The 8525-nt window shown below is 45.8% G+C and overlaps 1 pseudogene; it reads right to left on the bottom strand.

Moving 5' to 3' along the window:
• Positions 1-2414: 2414 nt before the first annotated feature.
• LOC148756644 (testis-specific Y-encoded-like protein 4) lies at positions 2415-7170 on the bottom strand (annotated as a pseudogene).
• Between the last annotated feature and the right edge of the window lie 1355 nt (positions 7171-8525).

Genomic DNA, 8525 nt, shown 5'->3' on the forward strand with positions numbered 1-8525 from the left:
TTCCCTAGAGGATGGACACCTGTCTCTTTGGATCTTGTCATTCACTTTGCTCCAGACCTGTGAGCGCTGGTGGGCAGGGAGGGGCCAGATGACTCAGGCCCCTCCCTGCCCACCAGAAGGGCCTGGTCTTATGGGAAACACGTGACTAGCACAACCCACTGTAGCAGGTGATTTACTCTCCTGGGTCCCCTCATTTTAGGGGCCAGAGTGTGAGGGCACTGCAGCTTGATGGCTATCTCCACCTAGAAGCTTCCCTCCATGTCACCTGAGGCTGCAGAGACAGGATCCTGCACCAGGTAAGGGGAACACTAAAAATGGTGAAATTTCATGTAAGAATTTAGATTTCTGACTTTTGTTGAGAAATTGGAATGTGTGGCCACATTGGGCCTACGTTTCTGCTGTGGGCTCTGTAGCTTGCTGTAGGTCCCCCTCTCCCAGCCCCGGCAGGCATCTATTCTGTGACCTTTGATGAGACAGCTAGTTCCAGAGAAAGGTAGATGGTGATCAGTGTATGGGAAGACAGATGACTCCAGAACACTCTGGAGGACTTCCCCTAAGAAATGACCAGGGTTGACTCCTGAAGTCTGAGATAGTCAGGCAGCCCAGAGTGGGGTCCAGCAAGGTGCTGTCTTGGAATCATGACATGCTTCCACTCATTCCTCTTGTGATTGCTGTGCTTTCATCCTCCTGAAAAGATGATTGACACCCAACTAGCAGCCTATATGACACGGAGTGTCACGTTCCACTACCTCACTCACTTCCCTACCAGGCTTATGGCTGTTACCTCAGTCCTCCTCCCACCACCATTGTTATTTCTTTATACACTACTTCATCCTGTACTTAATTGTTAAAGGATATTTTAAATCACTACCATAAAGGAGAAGCCAACATCTCTCCATAAACCAGATAACTGCCAAAAATCAATAAAATGAAAACAAAAGTTTTTATCAAATTCTACATACTACTGCCTGCAGAAGGCACTGAGGCTGACGCTGAGTAGCAAGCGTTGGAACAGTGGTGAGACGCCTCACAGAAGCAGGGTCCTTCCCTTCCAGGCAACGAGAAGGATGAAAGGAGAGCTGAGAAGCAATGACGCTTGCTCTGCGAGTCATGACATTTTCTGAGGGGTCCACCTAAGAAAATTGTCTTGCACTCTTTGGAATACCAGCTCTGGGATATTTTTTGTCAGGTGGGTTTGTCTCCCGGACACTCCTAAGTCACCCCTGGCAGCTGTTTCTGCCCACACTACTCCCAGACACCTGGGGCTCTACCCAGGTAGAGACCCCTCCCCCAACATGAATGGGAGGCATATCACCGCCCTTGACCAGCCCACCCTGTAGTCCCCACAGAGACACCCAACAAGGCCAAGTGATTGAATCAGGCACACCTGCATGGAAACCGATGGTCGAATCCTCCCCATAGGGGCTTTGTGGGCTTGTCCCATCTTCCCGATCCCCTGTCTTCAGCTCAAGAAAGAAAGGGACACTTCCTATTTTATCAAAACTCCATGGCTCAGATCTCTCCCCTTCGTCTTGAAAAATGCTGCCTCCCCCACACTGCTGCCTGCCTTTCCCTCTGGACCTCCTCCTCCTCCAGGTGAAATGTGGGCACAGAAATTCCCAAGTGGTCTATTGTGTAATATATATATATATATGCACACATAATGTATGTTTTGTATGTGTGTACTGTATGTATACCCCATATTTTCTTCATCTGTTCGTCTGTCCCTGAATACCATATACCATTCAGTCGTCATGGCTCCTTCGTCTCTTCCCATCAGTGTCCCCGACACTTGGGTATTTCCATCCATGGCTGTTGGGAACAGAGCTGCCACATGGTGGTGCAGACATCTCATAAGGTCTTCACTTCAGTCCTGGATCTGCCCAGAAGTGGGATTACTGGATCACATGGCAGTTCCATCTGAGGAATCTCCGTACTGTTTTTCACAGCTGTGGTGCCAACACTACACTCCTACCAATTTCTCTACAACTTTGCCAGTTCTTATCATCTTTATTTTGTGATAGTCATTGCCAGTGGGACTGAGGTATTATCTCATTGCAGTTTTGATTTGCATTTCCCTAATGATTCATGATGTGGGGGCATCTTTTCATATACCTGTTGTCCATTTGTATGTCTTCTTTGGAGAAATGTTCAAGTCCTTTGTCCATTTTAAAATCTGGATTTGCTTTTTTTTTTGCTATTGAGTTGTAAGAGTTCCTTGTATATATTGGAAATTAATTTTATTTATCAGGTATATGGTTTACAAGTACTTTCTCCCAATCCAACGGTTGATTTTTCATTCTGTTGTTTTCTTTACTGTGCAGAAGTTTTTTAGTTTGATAGTGCTACTATTTGATTTTTGGTTTTGTTACCTGTGCTTTTAGTACCATAACCAAGAAATAATTGCCAAGACCAAAGTTATGAAGGTTTTCCCTTTGTTTATTGTAGGAGTCTTACAGTTTCAGGTCTTCCATTGATGTCTCTAATCCATTTTGAGTTGATTTTGGGGGGGCGGAGTAAGGTAGAGGTCCAGTGTTACATTTTTTTGCCTGGGGATCTTCAGTTTTCCCAACACCATTTGTTGAAGAACTGTCTCTGTGTGTGCTAATAGACCCAGTGTGTGCTTTGGATACCCTTGTCAAAGATTAACTGACCGTATTTTTGGGGGTCTATTTCTGTGCTCTCTCTTCTGTGTGCTCTCTTATCTGTCTGTCTTTATTCCAGTAGCAATACCATTTTAATGACTCTGTCTCTAATATATTTTGAAATCAGGCGATGTGACCCCTCCAGCTTGGTTCTTCTTTCTCAAGACCATTTTGGCTATTCTGGGTCTTTTGTGGTTCCATATGAATGTTATTTCTTTTCCTATTTTTGTAAAAACAAATGTGATTTCGATGGGAGTAGCATGAGTTTCTAGATCTCTGTGGATAGTATGGACATTAAGTTTTCCAGCATGAGAGCATGAGATGATTTTCTGTTTGTCTCTTAATTTTATTCATAATGTTTCATAGTTTTCAGTGTACAAGTCTTTCACCTCCTTGGTTAAATTTATTCCCAGGTATTTTACTGGTGTTTTTTTTAACTTTATTAATTTTTCTTTTTTAGTGAAAACAAGAAATACAGAAGAGGGACAGATTTTATTTTTTCTTCTAGCACATAGAAGACAAAAGTACTAACAATCCTTGTTTAGTTTGACAGAGCAATTCTACAAGTATTTACACGGGTTAGGAACATAAAATATCAAGTACCACATTACTATTAGGGCAAGAAATATCAAGTAAGACAGAGTTATGTTTTTCTTCTTGAGATTACTTTCATAAGACAGCGACAATTTGCAAAATTTCAGACTCTTCAAAGATCACATTATTCAAATTATATTTCTAAAAATAGACTATATATGAAGAGATTAGAGCAAGCTGATATATTATCAAAGTCTTCACACTGCACAGGAAACAAGTTTGATATTTTTGCAAACGTTCTCAATTACAAGCAAAAACCAGGCCTGTAAGTGTCAATTTTGCCAGCAAGCAAAAATGAAGGAATTTGATTTTACTCACAGTGAAATAAGAAGTATATACCATTAATATTCCACATATAAGGTCATTCCTAGAATAATAGAGAGAAAACATCTAGACTTGCATTTTTGTGTATAAAAATCTACTGGTGAATTCAAGGACATAGGAAAAATTGGAGGAAAACTCTCTTCCAAGCATCCTCTTTAAACATTAACCACTTCGATTCTCCCACCCACCTCTCCTGGCAAGAGCGTCAAGGCCTCTCCTCCCACCTCAGACCCTGCAAGGATCGTCTTCTCTGACTGCCTTACCAAACCCGCTCCACAGCAGGCCCATTTCTGTGTCTGGGCTTTCAGCTTCTCCAGCCTAGAGCACCCTCCCCACCGCTTTGTATCTAGATCTACTAAGCCCTCGGGGAGCTTATGGCGGTGCCTTCAAAAAGAGAGGAGAGAAGAGGAGTGCGGATGTCATCACCACCACTATACCCTCCGTAAGTAAGAGCCCCGACAGCACTGCTGTCTCACCTTGTGTTTGTTTCTGAGCAATAACTGCTTGAGAGAGGAAGGGAGCAGAGGGGGGAGGAGGGAAGGGAAAGGGGGGCAAGGAGACAAAGGAAGGAGGAGGAGGGAGAGAGACAGACCAGAAATGCATCTTCCTCGGTGCCCCCGGGGGGTGTATTGTCTAGGACTCAGAAAGGCTAACTGTTGGGAGGGACCCCATTCCAACCTTGCTTTGGACACTGTCACATATGACTGCCCAACCTTCCCAAAAACCGATTGGGTTTATGGGTAACCATTTGGGAAGGGAGTGGTTCCTGCATGCTGCCTGGGGTCTTAAGTCCACGGATGGTTCCTGAGGAGGCAGGCCATGGTGACTGTGCAAAGCTCATCCAAAAGGCTGAGAATAGGTTTGGGTGGGCCACAGCACAGGCTTTCATACTCACCAGTAACTGGTCACAATGCAGAGTGACCAAGGGCATTAAGGAGATCAACATGATAACACAGAACACATGTCATCTGTTACCTCATTCATGCCTAGTAGCCACCCATCAGCCACCTGATTATTCTGCCAAGTAACCAGCAGGCTGGATGGTACAGGCCCAGGAAAGCAGCTGGGAACCAGTTAGTGGTAGCCTGGAATGTCCAGTTTGGGATCATGGCTGGTATCATCTATTTCAGCTTCATCTTACAGCAGTGACACTCAGACAGCTCACCATAGAGTACAGGGGTCAGTGCATATCTATGGCATCATGTGCTTGGCATTGAAGCAGTGGACAGCCATGCACTTGGAACACGTAACACTTTGCAGAACAGCACCGAGGCCCAGAGGAAGAAGAGCATAGGCATGTAAGCAACAATCTTGCAACTGGTTGAAGACTTAGAAGAACCAAATTAAAAAATAATCCCGTGTGAAGAGAAAGCAGATGGAGGATTGCATGCTGTTGTCTAAGCGTAGAATCCAAGAGAAGGTGGTAAGGAAACTTGTGCAGGAGCTTCTCACAGGTCAGGAGTTAGCCAGACTGCAGCCTGAAGGACCTGGGGCTCTCCACTGGTTGCCTTGCTGGATCTCAAATTCCTCTGTGGGGTCCTTCATCCATCAGGTAATACTGTAGGGGATTGAGCCACAGTTCTGCTTTCATAATCTCAGCAATCCTGCTGAATTCTAGGAGACTATGGTCTAAGAACCAGTTGAAGGAACTGGGGATGGTGTTCCCTTCCTGTTTCCTGTGGCTATGGGACTGGGGTGTTGGCCCTGGCGCCAGCGGATTGGAATGGAACGGGACACCATCCAGCCAGAGGATCTGCGCTCATACTCCTTGATGAGCCCCTCGTTTCAGAAGTAGAGGTTGCTTTGAAAGATGAGCCTGAATTTGCAGCCTATTCTAGGGTGTTTAAGCTCCTCAACTTCCAAATTGATGATGTGCCTCATCATGTCTTCATCTTGGCCACTGGTCATAGGTGACAGCTAGGGATGGTTCCGAAAAGCAGTGACCCAAAAACCTGAGATATTCTGGATACTTCCACACTGCATATGGAGCCTTTGCATCCAGCCAAATTGCGCTCCAGCTGAAGGAAGGCCCTGTCTACCTGGGCACTTATGTTTGACAGCTCCTGATCAATGGCCTCTAGTGAGTCCATGCAGTTATTGATCTTCGGACCCCTGGCACCTGTCTCCTGTGTCACTCCTACCACCTTTTTCTCCTGCTGTGTTACCTTCTTTTCCTCCACCACCTCCTCTGCTACTCCCTCCTTTTCTGGTGTCGCTGAGATGGCACACTTTTTTGTCATCACTTCCTTGGCCTTTGCCCCAGACATCATTTGAGACCCCAACTCCCCTGCGCCACAGGCTTCTAGAAATTTCTCCCCAGCAGGACCGCTCAGTTCTCTACGCTGACAGCCATTCTCCTGTCTATTGTCTGCTGCCACTGAGGCAGAGGCAGAGGCTGCTTCCAGGCCCTCCGTAGCCTCTTTCTGGCCCATTTTAGTCATCGCACAGCTGCAACTCCCAGCAACTTGAATGCAGAGCACAGGGCCACAGCCCCAGTGGGCCCGAGATGGGCCTCCCTCCAAGGCAGTTTCCAAACTGCCATCACATGTGTCTCCTCAGTTTTCTTGCTCTGGCCCTGGTTCAGGTCCTGATGTCCTGGAGCACGGTCAGGAGTAACAAGGCCACAGGTTGTAGAGACAGGAAGGTTGTTGCCCTCATCCAGGCCACTCGTTTTGGTAGAAGTCGGACCCGCAGAATGAGAGAGCGAGCCTTGTCCTCTGCAGAAGCCGTGTCTTACTGGTTTTGATGATATTGTACATGAGGTTGTTTTCTTCATTTCCTTTTTGCACGGTTCATTGTTCATATATAGAACTGCAACCAATTTCATTTTATTTTTAAATAAAAATCTAAATGTCTGAGCTGTACAGCATAATGTGCTGATATACACATACGTGATGAAATGATGAGCACAGTCGAGCTAGTTAACACGTCTCCTCATAGTTCCCAGTGTTTTTGTGATGCGAGCATCTGACATCTACTCTCTGAACAAATTTCCCGTATTCAATGCGGTATTATTAACTAGAGTCATAATGCTGTATGTTTGCTCTCTAGACTTATTTATCCCGCAAACTGCAACTTTGTCCCTTCTGACCGACATCTCCCCCTCCCCCACCTCCGCAAATTCCCTGGTAACCACCATTCTGCTCTCTGCTCCTGTGTTTGTCCTTTTAGATTCCACATATGAAGGAGATCATGAAGGGATTTTTTTCTTTCAGTGTGTGACGGGCCAGCCGTCACGAGTCGATGGGTTCCCGAATGGGGGAGTGGGAATGAATAAAAGACACTCTCACATATGATGGCGATCGCGGGACTTCAGTGATCCTGAAGACACTAAGTTTATTTTACTGCACCCATATAAGCAGTTTGAGCACGTGCAAGTATGTATTAACATAACAAATGTAAATTTTTTAGCTTTCACATAGAGGATACAAAATTCACCGAAACTCACAAGTAATTATCTTATCAATTGCCCTGATAGGCATCAGCCTTCTGTGTCTGGGAACTGGCCGCTCCCACCAAATTCCTCAGCAGCTTACAAGCTCAAGCTCCCCTCAGGTGCAGGCAGAGACAATTGCCTCAGGGGGAGGAAACAGGTAGCATAAACCGAGCCATTCTGTACAGCTCAGAGTTTCCTGTAACCATGGCTCCCCACACAGTGTATGGAAGCTCAGACGATAAAATCAAGAGTAAACAAGTGGGATTCCACCAACTAAAAAGCTTCAGTGCAGCAAAGGAAACAACCAAATAGAACAGCAGCCTGTGGATTGGGAGCAGATACATGCCAACTACATGTCTGATAAGGGGTAGATATCCAATAAAACAGCTCAATAACAAAGAAACAAACAACCTGATTAAAACATTGACAAAGGATCTGAATAGACATTTTTCTGAAGAAGACATAAAAATGGCCAACGGCTGTATGAAACGGAGGAAATTGGTACAGCCATTCTGGGAAACAGTATGAAGGTTCCTCAACAAACTACAAATAGAAAATCCTTATGCGCCAGCAGTCTCTTTTCTGTGTATAGAGCCACAGAGAATGAAATCAGAACCTCAGAGAGAGAAATCTCCTTCTTCAGGGGCCTCCCAGGCTGGCAGTGCCCACCAGGTGGCTGTGCCACCCTGAGGGCTCAGTGCCAGGACTGGCCCTCTGTGCCCTGGGGAGGGAAGGGCCCAAAGCACCCCTTCCTTCCCGGGCCCACACAGGCTGGCTGGAAGCTCAGGTTGGCTAGATGCCCATGGCAGGGACAGGGGTGCAGGGAGATTGAAAGGCTGTGTCAGGGCACCTGAGGAAGGAGGGCTAGGACGGGGCTGGGGTGGCAGCCTCCCATGAGGCTCCCGGAGCTAATGCTGCCTGTGGGGTCCCAGCTGCAGGAGCAGCTCCCTAGGGAGTCCCACAACCTCCCCTGGAGAAGATCGGCCTCCTGCACTGTCCCTGGGCCAGGGATGCAGGGGAGGGTTACCGGGAGAATATTCCCTACCAATAACCTTCAAGTGCCCAACTCGAAACCCTGGGTTTATCCTAGGGGCACAAGGATGGTTCAACATACGCAAATCCTTCAATGTGATACCTCAGATAAACAAAATAAAGGACAAAAATCATACCATTATATCAATTGACGCAGAAAAAGCATTTGACAAGATACAACATCCATTTATGATTAAAACACTTCATAAAATAGGTATAGAAGGAAACTACCTTAACATAATAAAGGCCATATATGACAAACCCTCAGCTAATCTCATAATTAAGGTGAAAAACTGAAGACTTTTGCTATACGTTCAGGAACACGACAGGGCTGTCCCCTATCACCTCTGCTTTTCAACATAGTTTTGGAAGTCCTCGCCAGAGCAATAAGGGAAGAGAAAGAAATAAAAGGCATCCAAATTGGGAATGAAGAAGTTAAATTGTCACTCTTTGCAGATGACATAATACTATATATAGAAAACCCTAAAGATTCC

Source organism: Rhinolophus sinicus, chromosome 11, assembly GCF_057876585.1.
Source record: "Rhinolophus sinicus isolate RSI-liver-muscle chromosome 11, RSI-T2T, whole genome shotgun sequence".
NCBI lineage: Eukaryota > Metazoa > Chordata > Mammalia > Chiroptera > Rhinolophidae > Rhinolophus > Rhinolophus sinicus.